The sequence below is a fragment of the Gadus morhua genome, chromosome 20, assembly GCF_902167405.1.
Source record: "Gadus morhua chromosome 20, gadMor3.0, whole genome shotgun sequence".
NCBI lineage: Eukaryota > Metazoa > Chordata > Actinopteri > Gadiformes > Gadidae > Gadus > Gadus morhua.
In genome coordinates, this window is record NC_044067.1 from 19,018,386 (window position 1) to 19,044,659 (window position 26,274).

The window sequence follows — 26,274 nt, forward strand, 5'->3', positions numbered from 1 at the left end:
TGTGGAGAAACACAACACAGATAGAACATTTCCAATGGTTTAAAGCAGGGGTCTCAAACTAAATTGACCTGGGGGCCGCTGGGGGTAGAGTCTGTGTCAGGCTGGGCCGCATCAAGTATTCCACAAAAAAAAGGAGCACAACTGACCCAAGCTAGAATTCGATAACGTTGGCTATGTAATCGCTGATAACAGGGGACAATTCATAGTCGTTGGTGGAAACCAGGACATTTTAGCGTCCTTTGGCTTTTGTCGGGACATCTGGTCACCCTACCACCAGTGATAAAAAAGCTCGGCAAGCGACTCAGCAGAAATGTGCGTTCGACAACATGAGCGGGCCGCACTAACATTAAACTTTGATGTCATTTAGAGGGCCACAAAATATCATCCCGCGGGCCTCAATTGGCCCCCGGGCCGCGAGTTTGAGACCCCTGGTTTAAAAGGACAGATATTTAAGATGAGGATTATGGCCCACTACCAAGGTCACTGCATGTTCACGTTTAAGAAAGAATTTAACATTGGTGTGGTGATGTATTCTCTTGATGTTTCACAGGTGAAGTAGAACCAAGAGTTCTCTAGTAATCTTATACTTAAAAAAATCCAAAAGAGGGTTTTCTCCAGAGCTAGGAATTGTTTGTTTGAGCCCGATTGGGTATTGAACAGAGATATTGATCATCATAGTGTATAGCCCTGGTCTCTGTTTTAGATAGACTTAGAGGGGTTCAGTCACACTTGCCATTTTCAAATATGAGAGACTAATGCATATGAGTGTCGCAAGAAGAATGTATTGTCTGTGTTTGGTCCAGTATATGCGTTCTCCATTGATAGGCCCAATGACGCAAATGGTACCTTTTTTTCGACAATTTCTTTGGGTGAAAAAAGATTAAATGTTGCAGTCCACAAAAATGTATATGAAGCAGTACTGTGCAGTATTTTCAAATGGCAGTTCCCCTTTGAGTGCCGATCTGCAACAAAATAAGTTCTGTGAGAGAGAGCAAGGCCTTAACAGGATCACTAACTATGGGAGTGCTCACTCACATGGCCCAAAGGAGAGTCTTTATTTGAGACTGAGCACAATGTCATTTCCTCTTTCTTTTTCTGTCTATTCAGCTCTCCGTTTCTCCCTCACTCTCGTTATCTCAACGCTTTTACCACTTTTATTTTCCCCGCTCTAGCTTTTTCCCTCCTTTCTCTCTTCTCTGTGTCGCTCCTTTTCAGTGTCTCCAGTCTTCAAATTACCAATTCCCTGCTATCTCCTCTAGTCTTCCAACCTCACTCTCTCTCTTGGTATCGCTCTCCGTCTTAATACCTTCTATTTCAGTCCCTTCATCAACCAACCATTTTATTCTGCCTCCACCACCACCTCCCCTTCCCCTCCATCTACCTCCTGGACATGAACGGTTCGGGTCCATGTTAATGACGCAACTCTCATTGTAACCGGGATAACAGGCGTATAGACACCCTAGCCGAACCCAAAGTTGGCTGGAACACTTTGCTCTGGTTGCCAATTTACTGTAATAGCTAGCTCAAGGGTAACACAATCATCATCATGGATGCAACCCATGGTGTATTACTCACAATCACGTTTGTAGTTCTAGCGCTACCTACAGCTGCATTGGACCGTGTTGTGGCATTTAACACAAACATAAACAACCAAGATGGCTGCCACTGATGTGTTTCACGGTTTGTTGCTCTGATTGGTTGTAGGTCTGTCCAATTGGCAAGTCTGGCGATATCAGGCTATTGGAAAGCATTTTCCATAACATTACAATCCGTACCACAACTTCATCTGATTAATTATACTTAATTTTTAATACATTAAAATACATTTGAAGGTCCTGATGTTGATTGAGATGTGATACACCGACTGGTGATAAACCAACCACATGGACTGAAAGATAAACAAAACAATGACCTTTTTACTGATCAAGCAAACTACTGCATCCAAAGGTACTAACATTGAATTCCGACCGAGGAGATTGACCCTAACCCTAAAGGATGCCTATGGGTATGGCTGCCAAAACGGGGGTTTAACCTAGTGCCACTTTACACTATCCTGAGTGAGCAAAGATGGAGCCTTCGCTTGGACCTCCTCACATGTTCCCCCTACGTATAATAATGAATTCATCCCAGAGAGCTGTAACTTCATTAACACAGTCCTCTCTTAGCCCGCGTCTCCATATCAATTTATTGGATTGTTTAATGTAATCATGCATTATGCAAGGAAATTAATTGAAATGGCTGCTCCAAGAAAGGGACAATGCATTAAAGAGCTATTTGGAATCAAAAAGAGGATTTACTAAATGGCCCTTCAGGCTTGAGATACCTGGAAATTCATTCATCCGTAGGAATGAGAGTCACTTTTTTGGAGAGCGAATTACTTTTTTAGAAAATGGAAACCTTTGTTCTGTTTCCATCAGCGATAACAGTCTTTGGGTATCTGGAGAGTTCCATGGTATAGGGAGGAGGAAGCCCGGCCATGATAGACTTGTTTTCAGGCAGTTTATCAGTAATCTATTCATAGTATTAATAATACTTAAAGTAACATCTACAAGTTTTACTTGGCTATTTGCATTATTATCGTTAAGAGATTATTTATATTCCATGTTATCTATAAACTACTAGGACTATTTAGATTTTTTACAAATTATTTATTTATTTTTGTTGGTAGAAGTAGAACTAAAGACATAATTGAGTCACAAATACTGGTATACCTAGTTTAAGCACCCTAGGTATAATTGTAATGAATTTAATTAGCTCCAGAGATAAAAAAAAAAAAAGAAGGGAAATAAAGAATTGGTGGGTGAGAAAAGGTATACAAAAGTATATTGCTAACAATTCTCCTATTTTTTTCATCCAGCCAGAAACGTCTTCAATTATCAGACATTTCATTTCTTGACCTCTGTGTCATTCAGAATCTGGACACCATTATCATAATATCATCCAACATGACCGACAAATAGCAAACGTCCCGTCCCCCCCCATCACCCCAGGGCTGAGTGGAGGGGGGCAATCAGCCCTGGGGTGATGTTTCGGCCGCAGAATAACAAAAGCCCATCCAGAGGGATATTACATGACATTTTTACAGGCAATTAAAATCTGCAAACTATGACTGTTAGCCACATCCATCTTCCTGTCTTGCGGTTCTCTCTCCTTCTCCCCCCCCCCCCCCCCCCCCCCCCCCCTTTTTAATACACATTTATTTCCTTCTTCTTTAGCCTCCGTGTTAACATCACTATGACCGGACAGGGGCCGGGGAAATGGCGTCTTTTCTAATTAAGATCGGCCATTCATTGCTCGCATAACCTGGTTACCGTCAGCGTCCACGGAGGGCATGTCTTCATTTTCCGGGAGGATTGTTTTGTTTCATTTCTTCCTCGTTCCCGCTGGAATATATGAAAAAGACAACATAGGAAAGTTGTTTACCACTGTATCTCCAAGTCACAGGTTGAAGTGAAACAAAAAAAATGATATTCCCCAAACATGAAACAATAATAAACCCCGGTCATTATACATGTGGGAGAGAGAGAGAGAGAGAGAGAGACAGAGAGAGAGAGACAGAGAGACAGAGAGAGGAGGCATAGACGAGGGAACAAAGGGAATTAAAATGGTGTTGCAGATGAAAAGCTTTGACCGAGTCCCACAGCCAAATAATATTACTCGCAAGTGAAATGAGGCGTGTCAGAGGAAATTTCACTGTAAGAAACTCACAGCGAGATTAATTGGAAGCTAAGGGCACAATAAATAAAACAAAAGGCCCCACGTTCGCACAAGACGAGAATCTGATTACAGTGATTAATTTGGGAGATTCAGGGCTCCTTATGCATGTTAATGTGAGGTTAATTGCTTTTCATTGATAAATACCCTCCTCCAATACCCTCACACACACACACGCACACCTAATGTTTTGGTCCACAACGATGAAACACATGCAAGAAGCATGGGATTCCATGTTTAACCGATGAGACGATACAAAACAATAGGTTGGATATTGTCACACTTGTTGTTTTCTCTAAATGATATTCCAACATAATTACTGATTTGAAACTATGTCGCCTGTGTAGTTGTTGTTACATGATTATGCTCAGTTGGCAGAACCAAGTGAAACAGTAGCTGTTGTTGAAACAACATAGCATTATGGGGCTCATCCCACAACCAATCGTGTAGGGAAGATTCCAACCGGCGGTCATAGTCTCATTCATGCCTTCTTCATCCATCTTGTTCCCTGACGCTCTCCACTGTACTCAAAATAAAGCCAGAAAAATCAATTCCATACAAACCTATTTCCATTAAAGAACAGGGCCTAAAACAGACAGGGGAAAAAAACGTGTCAACGTCAACCCGGATCTCCTCAGTTTCTCAGAGTGCCGTAAATATGTCTTCATCCCAAAGTGTGATAACGTATGGCGCTATCTCTAGCTCTGACCCATCCCATTAAATTGTGTGCTAAATGCCTGCCTATGATCTCCACAGTCCTATTGTACCGGGGACTCAAAGAACCCACAAAAGCCAGGGTTGTTTTTTATTTTCCAAACTGCAATTACAAACGGTCACCCAGGAGGGCCCCCAGAGTCAGGCTCACAGTCTTTGATCATAACTGATATCGAATGATATTTACCCCCCGGGCGGTATGGAGGAACCTGTTTCCGTCGGCTCACCGAACAGATGGCCCTACAGTGGTTGAGAGAGTCGCTATTATTGAAAATATCTTCACAAAGAATACAGAACGCCCAGAGTCTCTTCGCTCACCAGGAGATCTGGAAGACAGATCATCAGAATTTCCCCAAACGTTGCATCCGTGGTGTTTGGCTGGTGTGTGTGTGTGTGTGTGTGTGTGTGTGTGTGTGTGTGTGTGTGTGTGTGTGTGTGTGTGTGTGTGTGTGTGTGTGTGTGTGTGTGTGTGTGTGTGTGCGTGTATGTGTGTGTGTGTGTGTGTGTGTGAGTGGGTCTAGCCTGAAGCTAAGCTAGAAAATTGTCATAATTATAGATTTGAGTCATCACTTGAGGTGAAGAAGAAAGGTTGTGTATTGCTTGGTTATGTTTGAAGGCAGGCAGGGTTGGCTACCGGCTGAAAGGTATGGTGGTTGATCCCCAGTGTCCAAGGGCCTCAAGTCAGGAAGATGCCCTCACCTCTACCTGCTCTTTAAAGTCTGAGTGTATCTGAAACCACTGTAAGGCACTTATGGATAAAAGTGCTTTGCAGTACATTAAGTAAGAAAATTAACATATAGTGTTCATGAACTGGTAAATATGAACACATAGATGCTTTTATGTTTATGTTCATGTATCCTAAGGTCATTCAGCCATTTTGCCTGTCCTACCTCTTAACTGACTCGTAAAACACAAACCCACAGCAACTGTTGTCGTTTATATTAAAATGTTTTCATTTCAGAACAGGAGTCGGGGCATAGCAGCGCGGGAAAAACCCACCTTGCTTTTGCATTCTTCATGAGGTCTTAACTTGGTATCAATTCCTGAGGCGAAAATAACAGATAATAAATTATAGAATTGCGTTGGAGTAATAAATCAGTCAGTAGGAGCCATCTCTTTCTTTATGAGGAGTTTGCTTTCATATACAGGAGTGTTTGTTCGGCTGCCAACCTCCGCTACGCCAAGCAGCTAATCATTTCTCTCATCTCCTCCTTATTTGACGGTGGGCAATAAAATCTCACTTGCACCCAGTCACACGTATTGTTTATTCTGGCAGCCAACGGTTATGAGAGTCTTTGGCATGATCACAAAACAAATGAAATATTTTGGAAAATCCACAGTGGCCCGATTTGATGGATAATCTGCACCGTTTAGGAGGAATTGATCGGACAAATGATCAGAGGTTGGCTTACAGGGGTCATCCACAGTTATGCTGCTTTCTGATGCCTTGCTCTAAGTCTCCTAGAAGTAGAAACGACAGGTGACCACAAAATAAAACCAACACTATAGCATCAAAGGCTTTTATCCAAAGCCACTTACAATCTTTTATTTTAACAAGAATACCTGTTTGGCATCAGACATTAAGGTTTCAACACCACAGACTCTTGGCTGCAAGTCAAACACCCTAACCCTTATTTTTTGTTTGCATACATATGTGTTTATGTGTGCATACTGTAAACGTCACCCTCTTCCTCCTCCACCTTTTTCACTTCTCTTGGAAGTGAAAGGGATATTTTCACAGTACCAGAGAGCTTAATGTGTTATGTGTGGTAATTAAGACACTCAGGGCTATCTGAGTCCGTTTTAACATGAACCACAGAAGATTACTCAGCTTTGGCTGAAATATTTTGACATTTAAACAGGAAGTTAAATCCAACTTCCAGACTGCCACTTAAGACCAGCAAGCATGAGAGCAATTTGTGAAGATATATTATGTGAAGCATAGCAAAAGGTCTGCCAAGCTCTTTGTAATATTGGGCGTTTGGGCAAATAAACAAGTGTACAACACTTATTTATTATTAAATTGTCGCTTTTGTAAAGGACTACCCAGCAGATTTTTAACCATCATTTGTATCATTATAATGTGTACCAGATCAGAACACTGTGTGTGTGTGTGTGTGTGTGTGTGTGTGTGTGTGTGTGTGTGTGTGTGTGCGTGCGTGCGTGCGTGCGTGCGTGCGTGCGTGCGTGCGTGCGTGCGTGCGTGCGTGCGTGCGTGCGTGCGTGTGTGTGTGTCCTCTAGTGGGACTTCTTGATGGTGGAGGGTATCTTCCCCACCCACCAAAGGGCGTGTTGGGTTATCGTCCCCAGAAAACTGAACGACTCAAGCATGTTAGCTGGGGAGTCACACACGATGAGGGGGACTGTCTGGCCTGGGCTCCCTCTGGAGTCTCTGGCGAGGCCAGCTACAGGAGGTCGACAGAGCAGAGGCTAGAGGTGCAGCTGTTGGTTTAGAGGGAGAAGAGTGGAGCAGAGAGCACACAGCCCTGTGGGGCTCCAGGGCTGATGGTCCACGGCTCAGAGAGCTTGCCCTTGCGGCTTCCTGTCTGTCAGGGAGTCAGTGATCCACCTGCTGGGAGCTCCTGCAAAATCAGCTGGGATAGGTTGTCCTAGGGAGAGTTTGGGTGTCGATGGTGTCTGAGACACCAACAGGATGCTTGGAGTGTAGGTGCTGGAGGATGAAGTGGAGTGTTGTCTCTGTGGTCTAATCCTGTAGGCTCTGTAGGTGAACTGCAGTGGGTGGAGGAGGGTGGGTCAGCACAAGGCATTCCAAGGTCCTTGTGACCTTGGTGTGCCAAAGTTTAACTTTGGTCCTTGTTTGCTGCACCCAGAGCATCTCAGCCATTGCCCAGCAAAAGCACAGAGATTGAATGGAAGCAACATGGAGGTAAGTTATAAATTAAACATTTGCATCAAACACCCAGATTACATTGATTCAATGCCGTATTCAATTGGCACAGTAGATCTGCTGGTCTGCTTGACACAATCAGAAACATTTTACTGTAAGCAAGAGAAAATCATTCTCACTTTTTTTTGCATCAAATGTTAATTATGTTAAGTTCATTTATACCTAAATAGCTATTTATAGTGGTTTACACCACCAAGTATTCACATTGTGAACTACTTAAAACGAGATTCATTAAAATACTATCATTAAAAAAGGAATTGGAAAAGAGTGTTATAAGATAGAAAAGGGCAGAATACAATAGTGCACACATACATTTAATAAAAAAAATTATGTCTGCGTTTTGAGCCCTGATTTTAAAGTTTAAATTGTTCTGTGTGTATGTGTTTATATGACTGATACTTATGTTGTCCTGTGTGAAAACATTTCCCCCAGAATGCCGAGGTTTGATCTGATACGTGTCAGACATCGAGCTGGACTGGGGGTCCGTGAGGTGAACAAATGGGCGCAAATCAAAAAAAGTGACAAAATCAATAAACCTCAGCCTGCTGCCGTTACATCTCTTGTGCGAAAAAAGACCATCCACAGAAAACCAAGGCCTGCTCACTGATCCGCAGGTTGAGTTTCAAATGGATGGTTGATTTGTTTAATGAGGTTGTTAGAATACAAAAACTTCAGAGCAAAATATGTCAAAATGTCTTTCAAACTATGACAACAATAGGCTATACCTTTGTATATCCTGTTTCATTTCATTTTGGGAAACATGTGAAATCAATATCAAACAGCCAAATTCAACCTTTATAAGGTAAAAACATGATTTGAGAAGCTTCTCTATAGCAATTATCCAACAGCACGCTCCGATTACTCATTGGAATCAGGTTATGAGACTGTCAACATTTTTCACCATGGCTTTGAATAATAGCATTTTTTATGGCAGTCATACTACATGAGACAACAAGGCTTTAAACTTCAAAAGCGTAAATATTTTGACAGGCGCTGGTTGCATTGCTGGGGAGAGAGAGACCCAGGGATGACAGTGTGATTAGGCTGGCAAACGGATGGCTATAAGCGTTTTAATTAGGCCGATGGTTGCTTTGGTGCTGTCATCCGTTGCTACGAGACAATCTTAATTAACCTATTTAAAGTCAGTGGTGTGCGCTTACGTCCATAATGAGCCCTCCCAGTGCCAAAGGAAGACAAATCACCGGCATCTCATAATTCCCAATAGCCCACTCTGATCCTTGTCTTACCCACGCTTCAGTTTGTGTCCCGTGACACAAACATGGGCAGATAGGATCGGCTGTCTTTGTTGCAGTTGTTGTTCTTGCTGTTTTACTTTTGCCGGTCTGAAGATGATCCAGGGGATGCCTGACTTGAAGGCCTTTGAGTCAATTCATAAAACGTTAATTCTGGTTTGAAACATGGTTGATGCCAGAGGGTAATGTGTATTTTGTTTTGTTACACAATTGGCCAAAACATGCAGTGCTATTATTCAGTATCATAGGCTTTTATCCCATTATCGAAAGCAACTTACAGGAAATGTTTTTGAAACATGACGTTAGTGAGTGGGAATATGCAGGGCAGCTTGCTCATATCTACCTAGAGGTCAGACCTTGGACGCTGATTTTGAAACCCACACGTTTCGTTAAACCAACAGATGTCCAGTCAAACTATCCTGCAAGAATACATTATTTATTTCATAGGGAAAAGGAAACCAACATCTTAATAAAGTATTTTCAGCTAAGAACAGCCTAAAGATATTTACTTATCATGCAGACTTAAGGGACAGCAAGTCCAAAAGGATGCATGTCACCTTCCACTGAACCAGGCTAACTATCAAATTATGAGAAATTGATTGTTGAAGATCTCTATGTAGTTGAATATGATTGTTTTTCTTTAAAATATGTTTATTTTCGGTTTGTATATGTTGAATTGCATCTTTGTGCATTCATAGCATATGAACAAAATGTGATTTATTTGTTTATAAGTTGGTTTGTACGGGTTTATTTGTGTTTGAACATTTGTATCTTGTCCTTTCTGAATTTAAATTCAGGTAATTAGAATAAAGTGAGTTTCCCTGCAAGCATGTTGAAAAACTCAGACAATCAAACATAGTAATGGTAGGTATAGCCTAGACATACTCAGAATAGTGAGTATAGTTGTATTGACCAGGCATATTTTTTTGCCAGCCACTAGACATAAGTACTTATTGGACAAATTATCATTTGTATTTCCAATGCATTGAAAGCAATGTGAAGCTGCCTATTCATTTGTTTTGTGTAGGGGAAACAATCAATGTTGGTTTATGTACAAATGTACATTTGTGCCGATTGAGATTGGAAACACGGATAAAAGGTACAACAATATACTACATCAAGTATTTATAATACATTTCAAGTCGTTCCTCTGCCAGATCCTTTGGCATTTGGCTCTGCTCTCTGAAATCCAGCAGTAACATTTGTACTGTCACTATACTGTGTACAGAACATATACAACACTGTCATTTCTTCAATATCCCCAGTAGTGGAGAGTGAAGCTGGATTCAGATTCAGTAGGAATGAAAGAAAATCCATCCACAAAATCACACACGAAAAAACTAAACATCCACAGAGTAGTCAGTGGATTTGAAGTGGCGGTAAGATTTACGCTAGATGGTGTGACGAAGCCTGCGCTTAATAGTTTACCGTCTTTCCGTCACGCAGCCCCACAGCGAGCTCATAAACCACTGTAGCAACCTGCATATTTCTCCACATAGAGATGATAGAAAAAAAAGAATTTTGCTGGTTTTCAACCAAGCTACCTCAATAATGTCAAACTGTCTGCCTGCCTATCTACAGCCCAAATCCACAATCCCCCGATCACCGACCCACTTAGCTTCCCCACCTTAACTCTACCACCTACCTGTCTATCCACAGTGTTGAATGATCCCGCTAAATAACGATGTAGCATGCGCCTATAAATCCTGATAACAGAAGGCCCACTCCTCCCTTGGTTCCTCTAGCTTAGAGTTTTGGTGTCCCTGATCCAGATAAAACCTGACTGTTCCTAATCAGGTGGTTGCTGCCTTGCAAGGTTGTCCCAGAGCTTCTGCTGTGTGGTTGTTTGTATGAATGGGTCAGTGTCAGACATTGTCACGTGAAGGAGCTCTGAGTGGTCGCTGAGGGGAAGCGAAGCGCGATATGAATATGAATTTATACACAATCCACTGTGTGACTAATGTGTGTGACTAATCTGGCATCAAGCAGCTCTACGGTTGTATAGCAGACATTCTGAGGAGATGGCCGGAGCATGGGCTAGTTATGTCTTGTTTCCCGTTCGAGATGCTCTACCGCTGATTTGCAGAAAAAGAAGAAGCCTTCAGGAAGGGATTTTAACATGTGTATTTCTGATGTTGCCAGGCTAGTGTAGTGTTGATTGGAAACCTTTACAGACCCTTCCTTACTGTTTAATAGTAACGGACCCTTCCTTACTGTTTAATAGTGGCAGACCCTTCCTTACTGTTTAGTAGTGGCGGCCGAGGTGGTGCTGGCTGTTAAAAGGCAATTACGCGGTTGATTTGAGGTTGTCTGCCGTCAGACCTTAGACATTAATCTAAAGTCGGATTTGTGAGACTACGTTGTGACATATATCACACCTTTATACATGTCTCATAACCACATCCCAGGTGTTCTCATCTCACAAAAGAATGCTTGGAATGGGGGACAAGTGTGCTTTATATGCAAGGCGGAGGACAAGAGGGCAGGACTGTGTGATATCTGTTTCAGCTACATTTATTTATTATACATGTTATTCTTATCGCACTGAAGAATGGTAACTGACATACCCGGCCCATAGGAGGGAAAAGAGCAGAATGCACAATGGTAGACCTGGATAATGCTAACATTCATGACCCTCTCTTAGCTGACATCTCCGATGAGGTCAGAACGCAAACTTAGAACATATAGCTGTCTGAGCTGCTGCTCCTCACACAATTCACACACAGGCATCCACTTAGATATACACCCACACCCAGGCACATAACTTCTCAAATGACGTGTTCCTTGACATGTTCTTTATAGTTTGTCAGCTAGGACGAAACTGAGTTTTTCCACCTACCCTTGCACACATGCTCTCTTCTCTTTCTCTGTCGATCTGTCTCTCTCTCTCTCTCTCGCTCTCTGAGTTAGTCGCCCACTTTCTGTGTGTGATTTCTGTGCCCGTGTCAGTCTTTTCATGGTCCCGCTGCGCTGCTCTAAAGAAGGCGTGTGATCTGGAAGCAAGCTGGCTGAATAGGAATATGTTTGGCCTCCGTGGGCTCCCATACTTTCATTTCCTTTTCCGGGTGGGGAAGGTGGGAGAGAGAACAGCTAGTTCAACACCCTTTTCTAAGCCCCTATGCTTACAGTTTGTGTTTCGTAGTTGAGTGTTCAATAAATGTGTAGGTGTGTGCTTGTGTATGTGTGCATGCATGTGCATACATTCATATGTATTTATGTGTCTGCTAGTGTGTGTGTGTGTGTTTGGGTGTATGCGTAGATGTGTGCATACTCCTCTGCAGCATATGCTCATGTTTTAATGTGCTCCACATGTGCACCATGCAATTATTGTGCTGTGTGTCCCATCAGGATTAATGGCAGGCTGTCAGAGATCATCAGCCACATGCTGAACGTGAGCCATGGAGGCGGCGTACCGTATGGAACCGCGTGACCTCTGACCCTTCGCAATCACTCCAATTTTAACCTTCCCTTGGATGTGTTTGTTGACACTATGGACCGCACGCAGGGGTTTATCCAAATGTTTTGCATTGCAAAACTCTGCTATAAGTGGTGGTGAAGGTGAGAGATCTTTTATTTATTGGCCTTGGTAAACGCAGAAATTCAGTTGTTAATTCCGACGCCACTATCCTGTGGTTTTTTCTACGCCCTCTCTCCGGCCGGCTAATTCAAACCAGAAGAAAGGATTGGAAGATTCTTCAGTAAGAGCCTTGCGTGTTTTTCCATGTCTCGCTTTGACCCTGCAAGAGTGTTTTAGAGTGTTTCTGATCGCTCAAGAACACTGAAAGGCCAAATCATCGTCTTTATTGAAGCGGTGGTCTGGTATATAGAAAAGCAAAGCTTTTAGGAATGTTTATATTATTGTATTTTTTTGGCTTAGCGTACAGTGATATATCGAGGCAATAACAACAGCATTGGCCAAGCAATCCAACACACCTTGTGAATTGTATTGGTGCGTGTGATCATACTATAAGATATATAACCCAGGCCAACAAGTCACCCCATAAAACAAAGAAACATGCTTTTTTATTTCTCAAACATTGTCATTTCAGGCTAAATGTTAGCCTGGCCGATATATTAAAGGATCAATAGTTGTCTGTGTTAATTATATTCTTCATCCTCTTTATTAGATGTTAACTAACAGCAGCCACACGCAGGGGAGCATGGAAGGGGAGATAGAGGGGTCATGAAGGTGAGGAGGGAGAGAGGGGCAATGGGTAATAGGGAGGAAATGAAGAGGCCTGGCAGGGGTTTGTTCCAGTGTTTCACAGGTCCTTGCGGAGCCTCCCTGGTGATACCCCCTGTATCTATAAGCCAGCAACCCCCCTTCCCACGTCAAAGAGGAACAATAAAACCCCTGGTATGCTGCCTGGATATTGACTGCAGAGAAGGGGCCTCTCATGTAGAGGCATGCATGTATATGTCCCCCCAAAACACGCACGCACGCACGCACGCACGCACGCACGCACGCACGCACGCACGCACGCACGCACGCACGCACGCACGCACGCACGCACGCACGCACGCACGCACGCACACACACACGCACACACACACACACACACACACACACACACACACACACACACACACAGCCACATCTGCTTTTTCACTTCCAATCATAAACACACTCTTAATCATGCTTCTTTCTGAAGGGAATGGAATTTGAGAAACAAACCCCCAAAACAACTTAATAAAAACCTATTTCAGACACCCTTATTTCAAAGCTACATTAATCTGACACCAGCAACGGAAACCCGGACATCTTTTGTTCAGCCTGCATGGGCAATGAATTGAATGCGACCCACAATTTTATTTTTATTATCATGAGGTGTCTCGCCATTCAAGGTGAGTTTAGCACTCAGAATCACAGACACTGCTGTGTTGATTAGGGAATGATTGCCCATTGAATGGTGTCGTTTAATGGCTGGCTTATCACAGATGAGAAAGAGAATGGATGTTAACTGAACTACAATGGGACCTGAATGCCAAATCCCCCATTAGGTGTGACTTTCCACTGAGTACCTGCAAGGGATTAATAAACATTCTGTAGCAGGGAGGAAATGTAACTTGCCCCCTGAAGTTTTTTATTAAATTGTATTTACGCAAGCTTCGGACGCTAAGAGAGAGTGAATTTAGATGGAGCGATACACTTAAACCCCAGTGCTTCCTCAAGCTCTTCACAATTAAACATTAAAATGACATGCATCAGTAAGCACCACATCCCTAAAACAGTTAGCACAAGCTAAAGGCTGAGGAACGACATCTGGTACAATTTCAACCCTTGTTGTTTCGAGAAGTTGAGAAATAGCTTATTGATCTCCTCAAAGGAATGGCTATTTCACATATTGCACATTTCTCAGCAGGGTCAAAGGTCAGAGGGTGACTTGTACAATGGCACCCCCGAGGTTCAGAACAAGTTTAATCTTGTATCTTGTTGGGTGATTCACTCTAGTGAATGCTAGCCCACACACATAACCCAGGTACAGCCTGCCTCAAAGGCCTTGGAGATGGAAAGCTTCATCATCGTGGTATATGTAAACATTGATAAATAAAAAACATACCTGTTCAGTACAACGTAAAAGAGTTTTGGAAAAAGAACCCAAAGATATGAGCTAAAGAGACGCATTACATTAACACTCCCTGCAGGGGTTTGATTCCCACCACAGCTGCCCATGCAAATAATGTATGCACTCATGGAATCGTATGTACTTTGGATACGCTTTAGATAAAAACATCCATGAAATGACATATATTATATGCAATTCTATATATCTTCTCTAATATATTGTACATCATCCAAACATGATGCAACCAGTCGGAAACAGTACATGCCTACTGACAAACAACACAAAATGGCCTTTAGATTGTATTTTACTACCCTTCTGTGACACATTTTCAAATAAAGTAACTAATTGCCATGGGGAAAAAACAGATGGAATGGGATTTAATCATTCTGTATTTCATTGGATCAGAACAAAGTGATGAAACCCATTAACCAGCCATGAGTCATATTGGGTTATACATGATGTGTATGAGATTATATGTTGATATGCTACGCCTGCCAAGTTGTTGTCAAAGACCAAAGGGAGATATGTTGGTAGTGTCATTCCACAAATTATGCAATATAGAACATAACATTAAATACATAAAACAAGCACAATATATATGAGCATATATGTTTTTTATTTATCTTTCAAATGATTTTGCCATACTTTGTAGACTAGGTTAATGATGTAGAAACAGGCTATGAGGCCGAGAATGGTAAAAATAATTTTCTTCAGAATTTAAACACACAGGTGATTGATTAGCAAAGACTAAACATCTGACAGGGGTCGGGACAAATGTTCAAAGATGTCAACATGACATTAAACACTTTCATCAGTCACTTGATGCCTCATGCCCTTTCTGATTCATATTCATGACAAAAAACACAGTTGGACCTTTAGAACGCTGACAGATCCATAGGGTAACAGAGTCCTCCAGCCTACAGGGGGCAGACCATGCCACCCTGAGAGCCACCCCATACCAAACTTAAATTGTTCACATTTTTCAGGAACTGAAGATAAGGAATAATACATGAGCTTGGCAAGTGAATGGAGGAACTTCATGTTTCTCTATAAGGCTATTGTGTTTTTTACACTAGTGATAAAAGAAAGGAAATCTTTAAAGAATCTTCATTGCATAGAAAAATATGACAAAATCAAAATAATGTGTGTTGTACTGTGGGCCTTGTGATGACTTTTGAACCAAGTGGCAAGGTGTTTTTCCTATTCGAGGAGGACTTTTTCTGAAGTTGCTTGGTTTGACATATGGAAGTGAGGTTGTAATAAATTTACCCCAGCATAAAGTATGCATACATGATTTACTTGGAGATAAAGTGATCATGCAACTTCTCAGGCAACCCAAGACATAATTTCTGTCCCTCATATTTCCTTGAATCTTGGCTTTACTCTGGCACAGAAAACATTTTGTGTGGTAACATATTGCATCAAATTAATAAAATGAAGCACATTTTCCATTCTGCAGGGTTGAGGAAAGAATCCCAGTAAGAAGTTAAGACTCTTCAATGACTGAACCCTATTTTATCATCTTCCTCTTCAGAAGGGCCGGTCTCATTAGAAAGTGTTGAACATGTTGCATAACCCAGGTTTTACTCTGGTACACACGTCAGAAAAATGAATGCAGAACTGTCTAAAAAATAGAAATAATGTATACCAGCAAAAGAAAACTAAAGCTGCTGAATAATTAATGCGTGATGTAAAGCTTGAAGTGATCTGCAGCGGGTATCCCAGGAGACAACATCTGTGAAAATAGGTTTTCTTCTCCACACTAGGTAGCAGCTTTAACAGCAATTACAGTCAAGTTGAATATTTCAAGTGGAGTTTAACATCGAACACTAATTATGTGGAAAAAGAAAATAATCTAGATCAAACTTTACGGAAGATTGTTCTGCAAAACAACTTTAGCTTGCAAGTGTTCATTTGTGATTCATTTACCAGTTTTTTATTGTTCTTTAAGTATCTGGTGTTTTTTTAAATGTCCCAGTTCTCTTACTAAAACTAGAACATCGTTACATCTTCTTTCGTTGACACATCAGCACAACTTTCTATATCATACATTGGGCACCACTCTTTTATTTAACATTTGTCATTGAAAAAATGTTTATACTCAAACAGCTAACTTTTATGATTGATGCACTAGGATAGTAGAGTTGCTAGAGTGGTTCAGTTCGCCAAAATTTACTTGGTTTGATCCCCAATGTCTTAAATCAACCTGTCTGCATCCTTAAGCAAGTTGCCTTACCCTTACCTGCTCAAAAATGGCTAGTATCTCTAATATATGCAGTATGTCAAAGGACTAAATATACATATTAGTCTAATAGTGTTGAATTCTCGTCAACCATTTATGACTTAAATGACTCATATATATTCTTCATACAAGTTTGAAGTTTTTCGTAATTTAGTGTTTGCAAACATAAATCATTGTTTTCTTATTTTGTTGCATTTAATTATATTATCCGTGTCCATCCATGCCTCAGAGCACAGGTAAAGAATCGTCTTGTATGCCTTTGCAGACCCCTCTAGGGAGAAACGGTTTGTACGTGTGCTTTGACTCACTTAGCCTCTCAGAGTCTTTCTAACACACCCGCTAAGAGTGGCAGTGAGGAGCAGGAGGAGGAGGCCATAGCAACGCTGTCGGCCAAGATGGAATTAAAATGTCAGCGCATGCCGGAGTCTCTGAACCCCTGTGACCTCTATGCAAATCACCTGAGAGTCGACGGCGTGGAGTGGAAGTCCGCCTCCAGTGAGCAGATCCCCTCTGGTGGGTGGGTGGCTGGGTGGGTGTAGGGAGAGGGGGGGGCTTCGACAAGATAACGTATTCTCGTGCATTCAAGATAAAGAAGGGCCCAAGGCACCTGATACACTTCCCTGTGTGTGTGTGTGTGTGTGTGTGTGTGTGTGTGTGTGTGTGTGTGTGTGTGTGTGTGTGTGTGTGTGTGTGTGTGTGTGTGTGTGGGGGGGGGGGGGGGGGGGGGGGGGGGGTGTAAGTCTTCTGGCAATACCTGGACGGGAGTACAATTTTAATGGACAACCGATTTCAAGTGACCATACCGCAATTAAATTCAGTTCACTGCTTTGCCTTATCTACCCGTCACTGTTTTGGGGTGGGGGGTACTAGCAGCTAACATTCTGTTTTGGAGCAAAGACTTGGGTTCTGGTTTTTCTAGGCTTTGATTACCAAAGACTATTGGTTAGCACTTTCTCCTGTCGATGGCTGGGCCGGGGTCCCTGATCACTTTCCAAAGCGCCGCGTTGCCACATATTCATCACACTTGGATGTGATCCTCCTCACGGATGCATCCAGTGATGGACAACAAAGGAAAGTCGATACCCAGGACAAAGGCATTGATATCCAAATAAAGACAATCGACCGCCAGTTTGATTGACACGCCATGTCCCCAAACGCACACTCGCTGGCGTGTGGGTGTGTGTGTGTGCGTGAGTGAGGAATTGCCATGGATTTCCAATCCTTGCGCTGCTGCTTTCTCCTGTGCTCCTCGCTCTCTTCCCCTGCATTGCCATTGACCGGCCCCCTCTAATGTATTCTGCTGGTGGCACTTTGCCGCGACACCCGCCACTCCCCGAGCTGGGCCGCGTTCCCCTGTATCAGGGGAGAGAAAAAGGCGAAGCAGATCGATGGCTGTTAATTATGCGGATGTAACCAGGGATGGCACACACCGGCCTGCTCCACTGCTGCGTGGAGTCGATAAAGGTCACGCAATTAGTTTTCTCTATCTCTGCACCAACTTCTTCTTATTTTTTCGGGGATTTTTCTTCCTCTGTGTTTCGATAAAGCTTCTCTTGAGGTGGACTTTTTCTTAGCACTATCAGTTTTGGGAAAAACACCTGTTTACACACACACACACACACACACACACACACACACACACACACACACACACACACACACACACACACACACACACACACACACACAGATACACACAAACAAGCATGAGCATGCACGTGGATGCACACATTTACCTGAAATTCAGTATGGGGCCTTAAAAAAATAGACTTAACACTCATATATATTCCTTTTCCCTATCATAGTCCACTGCTTTTAGTATATTTACAGCCTTCCCTTCCATTACTTGTGTTAACTGAGAGTTGTGTTAGTTGTGCGTGTGCATCGATTGACAAACTCACGAGACTTGGAGATTCATTATGCAGTTTCCCAAACCATTCATCACTTTTCGAATGACTGGATGAGAGAATGAATATTGGATTATTCAAATGAGGCTAATAGAATATCTGCTGGTTCCATTGGTTTGAATTTGTTTGGATTGACGTGCGTGGGGATAGCAGTAATAAATGTGGGTTGGCAGATTTGCTGAGTAATACAGCGAGGGCTCAGGGCCAGACGGAAAAATGCATTAGGACAATAATCAGAGAAGTTTATACAGTGTCGATATAAATCATAATAAGCAGCAGACTTTCATTACATTGCAGTCAATTGTCATTTAAGGTCTCTGGACTAATATGCCCTTGCCTCTGCTTTGCATCGTGCCTAACAACGCCCCCTAGCTGTTCTAAAATCCCTGTAGAACACAGCCTCTTGTGACTTTTTGCTTTATCATAAACTATATACATATGTGAGCTAATGGCTGAATATTTGTGGTAAGGAATCATAAACAATGGAAGTCAAGGGTTTTTTAGGCCAATTACCAGGTTTGTGTCCACTTGACCATGACAAAGTCATTTTAGATCAATCTTGGTAGCATTTTGTGTCACACACAGTGGCTGTTATACATGAGCTTTGACATCACAACAGTACTGCTAGCTACTCACTATGCTATGGCTAAGCTAATGATATCCAACTCATTAGCTTTCATGGCTAGGCTCATTCTATGTTGTGCTTTTGTTTCTGCTGCTCTGATGCCACACTAGAAGCATATCTTTTTATTTTTTGGACATTGGCTAGGCTAAGAATGGAAACAATCTCCATTGTCAGCCAGTGTAGTAAATGTGTCCCGCTTTGCGTAAAATACAGTGTTCTCACGTTAAGAGCACAGTCCTTTTGTCCCCTTGTCCCTCTTTGCCTTAGTATACATCATGTTCCCACCGCTACACTGCTCCCACTTCCCTTGAATTGAACCGCCATTCTATTCACAAGGCAGATTTGAAGTATACTAGAAAACTTACAACAAAGGCTGACTTTATTAGTGTAGTCCTATTATCTGTTATTTTGTTGCTGTTCCTTGGTTGTAAATGCCTGTTTTCATGCAGTTCAAGTATTTATTTGTAACTAGTTTTTAATCTATTAACCACATTTTATATTTTCCACTTAAAAAAAATATTTTATGTTAATATTTCTTCTGGTCAATTATTTTTTATTTAAAACAAAGCAGCCCTTGAAAGCTTTCAAAGTGTGTGTAAAACCTACCCAAAGTAGCAAGGCTCCCAGATCTATTGTTAAAATACTGTTTGTTTTTCGTAACTTCTATGAAAAGTGTGCCATGCTAATTGTGAAGTTAAAAATGGTGGTCAGTTGTTAACACTCAGTGCTGTGTTGAGAATGAATGAATGATGATAACGACAATTAGGGCATTTGGTAATAATGATGCCATTGTTTGGAGTCCATATCAACAGAAAAGAAGAGGCACTCTAGCAGAACACACAAGAAATAACACGGTTTTAGTAAGTTGGATTGTAGTGTTGGTAAATTATTCCGTGTTCATTTGTATAACCCTTGATCACGATCCACAATCAAAAGGGCTTTAAATGGTTTATGTTTGATGATAAAACCAGAACCCACAAAATGGTTATGAGAAACCACCCCAAAGCCCATTGGGAAAATGATGCCAGGGATTCTTTATTTTTGATTATGTAACTTCCTAAGTTTTCTTTCTATGCCTATTTTGTAACCATTTGTGTAGACATTTTGACCCTTTCAAATACCAAAAGAAATATAAATGTGTGAATTGATATATTGGATGTTTATTATTTTGTTTTTGAGAAACATTGCCTTGTATGATGTATAACATCAGATCAAATTGTATTTCATGTTAGTTAGTTGAGATTCAATTGAATGAAATGAAATGTGATTGCCAAGAGGAGAGCCAAAAGTGGGGTGGAAATTGTATTACCCAGGAAACAAACTGACCAAACAAGTGTGTGATTCAGTCACTGCATTTAATGGTGCATTTGGTTGTTACTTTCCACAGTTTACAAGTACAAGCAGACCACCTCAGTGGCTAAAACCTGGCCATCCTGACATTCACAATTCTTTATTTTAGGCTGTAGCACTAATAGAGAAAACAAATAATGAACCATCTAGTCTCTTATTCTACTGCTCCTTCTGCCAGCGACTCGTAAGAAAACCCATATATATGGAAGTGGTGAATTGGCCAACGACAGGCCTTTGTTACTGGAACTCTCTGTTCTGAAATAAATCATTGTTCAAACTGCCTTTTTCTCCTCATCGGAAACTCAGCTCTGGCTATCATTTGACGACAGCCAGTGTGGATACGTTCTCCTGCCCTTATCACCCTGCCCCTCTATTAATCAGCACTATGTCAATACCTAATGCGACCACGAATAGCCACCAAGATGTTGGCTTACCACAATGCTGAGATGCATCATGTCCTTGTGTCTGTCTTTGGGATGACCCTGGTACTAGAGATAAGCACTGAGATGTTGTAGTCATAGTGGACAATATAGTGTTTCACAATTGTTGGCGCTCATTCCTGGTTGTGTTTATATTATTTATGCTTTGGCTACAGGAGATTAGGCTTGGGTTGGGTAGAATCCAGGAGAATCATGACTGTCCAGGGCAAGAGGACAACTTTAGGTATAAGAGTAGAATAAGGTATTTTCTGCCATAAGAGATGGCAGAAAAGCGTTGATCATTGCATGATGGATACATTTTAGGAACAGGTGGAGGGCAGGGCTATCAAGTTCTGGTAGGCTCGTCGAATGGTTGGTCAATATGCACTTGTTTGATCACATTCTTATTGGTTGGACAATCGCTGGTGTTACTCTCATTAGAAACGTGCTTCTTAATACATTTTTTTGGGGCTTGGAGGGACACATGCAGACCCAATTCTTTCATTTCTGAATGAAAGGCTATATTGTGACAACTGCAGCGCTAAAGAAATCGTCTACATAACTTTGTTTCAAGGGAATGTTTAAGGGAAAATGTGAACTGGATTGAATAGAATTATGGTTGCTTGAGGTCTGCTGTTATTAATACAAAAAATATTAGCATATTGTACCTTTAAATAAAAAGCCAAATACGTAATTTTCTTCTGTAACGCACTCAGCTGCCGGCTACCAGCTCTGTAAAAATCATGTGTCCTAACACTTAAAATGAAAACCTAAGTCCTGCAGGGCTTTTAAACAGATTCCCTTCCCCATGTCATGTCTTTGGGGGCCAGAGCGATATAAAGGGGCATGTTGAGGTAATTCCCTGGCTGTGTGCCTCTGTGTACAACGGGGCCCTAGGGTGTTAAATAAGATGAAGAGGGGCCGGCAAGGGCTCCCAGTCGTGTCACATAAAGAAGAACAACAGCCCCGGCCCATGACATTTACGAGATAGCGGGCTGAGCCATCAGGAGGCTGAGGCTGCGGTGTGGGTCGTGCTGTGGATCCAGTACACGTGGAGGGGTATCCAGGAAATTGGCCTTTTGCGGGGATTGATCGAAAATTATACAAGGTTAGGCTGATGGTAAACCCCCAGCGAGGACACACGTGTGGTGGCCGGAACGCTGTAGGTACAAATACAGATGAGGTAACACACATGTACAAAGACATGCACAGGATATGCCGGAAGAATGTGCGTGCAGACCCTAGTTCAGATTAGAGATGCACAAAACATATCAGGTCCAATAAATTGGCAACACATAATGGGACATTTGTGTCATTATTTTTTGTTCGATAAAGTAATGACAGCTGATAAATAGAGATGATAATTCAAAGACAATATTTCTTCTATTGGATCAGTGCCTTACAAGCGCTGCTCGCTGTAATGCGCACATGACGTCAAACTTGGGCTTCTAAGTAGAGCCATTTGGTGTGGGTGTAGTAGATAAGGGAGCAAAATGGCAAACGTGTCATCGCTTTCACAGCTCCATGACAGCATGATTGCTATTTACAATACATGTTCAGCTAGGGTTCCAAGAGGAGGGAAAATGCCTAATAGTTTTAATAGGGATGCAAGAGAAGAGACCCCAAAACGCTACGCTAATACATGGCCAAAATATCAAAGACATTAAGTATGCCTATCTAAAGTCAGTTAAACCTGTGTTTTGTACATGCTAGATCTGCTTTGCATTCACACCAGAGCTCCACAGGCCACTCCATTGTTCACCTGCTTTTTATTGCCGTCGAGCACATCTCTAAATAGCATTTTCATATGCATAGGAAACATTTTGAAACAATAGACGTATCTGGTTGATTGTGTTTTGAGTTTTGCTATTGTTTGGAGCAGGCTACCTTGCATTGTGCAGAAATATTGACGATGGCTCTGTAGAAAGGGTTGATGTTTCTGATGGCGTCACTGTGAAGCACCCTCTTATTGGTAGGTATAAACTGCTAGGCTGACGGGCCTAATACCAGTAAACCCGTCTTTAGTTCCCCGGTCAGATTGCTGTAATTCGGAGCGTGAATATCTGTTGAGTGTGCAATGTCCTTCTTACTTTAGTGTAAAACACTTTCAAACCCCATGAACTGCCATTGAGATGGGTGATTGTTTTTATACACCGCCACAATCCTGCTACTCTGCAATAGCTTTTCCCTTTTAGTATTTATGTTGTTATGTTTCTGGCATCTGGCACTAAACTGAGGCAAAGCAAATGGAAGTATTACTGAGCCCACACAAACAAACACACAAGTAAAGCACGCACACATGCTGAGGATGAAATGCACACAGTATAGCTCTATTTCTGTATCAACAACATCCATTCTAAGGTGTCTCTCTTGGGAGCCGGATCCAGGGGTTGGTATCAGAGAGGAGAGGGGGTAAAGGTGGCATGCTCTTTTTATATAGCTTGGACAATGGTTCAGTTTTGGAAAAAGTGGAAAAAATACAACTTGGATTCTGGACTCTCTCTCTTTTTCTCTCTCTCTCTCTCTCTCTCTCTCTCTCTCTCTCTCTCTCTCTCTCTCTCTCTCTCTCTCTCTCTCTCTCTCTCTGAATAGATTTCATCACACTCACATCTCCACTTACTTCTAACTGCCTTTACATTTGCTCTAAACGGTTGTTCTGGCATTTCTATATGTGAACCATGTCTAGACGATTATCTGTCATTCTGTTGATGGACAATAAAGTAGGCTGAATGGGATAGACTTGGGTTTGTTAGAAGTAATCAGCCACTGTCACTGGGGAATATTCAGAAGTAACTTTCCTATCCAGCATGACCTCGATGCCAGACATCTCCTGCAACAACGTGCGCGTCTTGGTGTGTAATGAGCTCCGACTCTATGCATAAACACATACAGACACTCAAATAGACTCACGCCAGCGCACACACACACAGACTCACATGCACATAGACTCCAATGTGCGCACATAAACCCACACACACACACACAAACACACACGTGTACTGGAGGTGATATTGCTCTGTAAAATCTGAGGGAGGGGGGAGGAAGTGTCAGGGATGTGTTGGTCGACAGGGGAAACAACAACAACACAACAATAATCTAAAGTACATGGAGGCAATTTGGTGGAAAGTGTTGTGAATTGTCAAAATGAATCTTAGAAAATCATTGTGCCGCCGTTCCCTGATGCCTCTGCTGTGTGCCACTGAGATCAATACGTTTGTGTAAGTTTGTGTGTGTGTGCGTGTGCGCGCGCGTGCGTGCGTGCGTGTGTGTGTGCGTGCGTGTGTGTGTGTGTTTGCGTGTGTCTGGGCTCCCTCATTTGCAGCTGTATGTGTGAATCTTTCTTGTGTTTACCACTGTGTCAAAAACAAATGTGAGTGTGTGCTTCAATGCCTGTGAAAGTGTCTGTTCTTCTCAACTCTCAATGCGTTGTCAGAAATTGTCTACCATAACAACAGCAGCCGGAGACATGACACCCATGCATCATCTCTCTCAGCTGAACCAGCTGACCTGGCAGAGAGCCTGTAAGCCTCTGGAGCTCATTAGATGAACCATCAAGGTCTTCAGTGCTCCACAAACCAGAGTGGATTGGTTACGACCGGGATGACGATCATAACAAACGTGGAGTACTCACTTGCCTGTGTTGGAAGACAGGCCAACGGACTGACGTGTTATATACCTTGTAAAGCCTACAGGTCTGCACAACATGCAAAGGTCCACCTCATCAGCTGACAAGCCTCTCAGCCCAGCAAAGAGGCTACCTCACCAGCTAGGCAAGCACAGAGGAACCGGCATAGACAGAGACCGACACAAATACATGTTCATTATTTGCGTCCGAAATCTTTTAGTGTTGGGTAACCCAGAGCACAGCAGAATAAGCAGTGTATGAATTGTCTCATGGAGAAGACAATAGACAATAGGGTGCTAAGCTTATCAAAACAGAAGCTTAATGCGAAAGTGATGGGTTTGGGAAATGCTGGACCCAACTCACGCTGCAACAAAAGTAAATTTAATGGCGTCTCCATGACATTGTCCACAGTTCTTTAATGGTTCTTTAAGATGATAAGATACAAATAGTGCAAAGTCGGTATATCTAGCCTAGCATGGCCGCGGACTGCAAAGTTTGTTCACAATAAAAATCACGTTTTGGATTGCAATTGTGATTTGCGAGAGGTCTGGGCTACTAAGGGTGCACTCACACTAGGCCATCTGGCTGTGGCCGTTTTCACACCTAACCGTGCTCAAATGGCCCCATTGTTCTCTGGCCTAGACTCACACTAGGCCATCTGGCCGTGGCCGTTGGCCGTCGCAGCTGTGGCCTGGCCACGGAAGGCTCTTGTACATACGTCATCACGTCGTAACACGTCATCACCAAGCGTCCGCTGCATGGACCATAATAAAGTCTGCCGCCAGTCAGAGTTTTAACAACAATGGATAACAAGACAGAGAACACACCAACAGTTGAACCGCTTGACGCGATGTTTACCGTTTAATGGGAAAGGCAAGGCAAGGCAACTTTATTTATATAGCACTTTTCATACACAAGGCAGACTCAAAGTGCTTCACATATAAACATTGTTATACAATAAAATAAAATAATAGATAAGTAAAAGAAAACATATGCAAAGAAAGTGCAATGTATTTAAGATCAGATCAACAGTCTCTCTGGTATCCGCGTCGGGACTCCAACCCGACCTAAAAGGAAATTGGTACTTTCTCTGGGACTCAAACCCAGATTTTAGTAACCCTTATCCTTTCTCTCTGGTATCAGATCATGCATCTTTCTGGTAAAAATAGAAAATTAAATTGAAAGTTAAAAAGGCTTTTTAGTAAGTAAAATTGTAAGTGCAATGTATTTAAGAAAGTGAGAAAATTAAATTGAAAGTTATTTCTCTCTCTTTCTCTCTGGAACCCAAGTCGGGACTACAACCCGACCTAAAGGACAATATTCTAGGACTCTAACCCAGCTTCTAGGACTCTAGCCCAGCAACCTTTCTCTCTGGTATCAGATCATGTATTTTTCTGGTAAAAATAGAAAATAAAGGGAAAGTTAAAAAGGTATTTTAGTAAAATAAAGGTAAAGTATTTAAGATTTAGCAGAAAGCTAAAGCAAACATAAAAGTCTTCAATCTTGTTTTGAAGGTGCTCAGAGTTGGGGCAAGTCTTAAATCCTCAGGGAGTTTATTCCAGCTATTTGTTGCATAGTAACTAAATCCTGCTTTCCCATGTTTCGTGTTTACTCTGGGGATAATTAACAGATTGGTCTCAGAAGATCTTAGTGTTCTAGAAGGCTTATGTAGTGGAAGCATATCAGTTAAATATTTTGGGCCTAAACCATGTAGGGATTTATAGGTTAGCAACATGATTTTAAAATCAATTCTCTGACCTACAGGAAGCCAATGTAACGATTTAAGAATTGGTGTAATATGTTCAAATTTTTTGGTCTTTGTTAAAACTCTAGCAGCAGCATTCTGAACAAGCTGAAACTTCCTTATAGTTTGTTTTGGGAGACCTGTAAGGAGACCATTGCAGTAATCAAGCTTACTAGTGATAAAGGCATGTACAAGTTTTTGTAAGT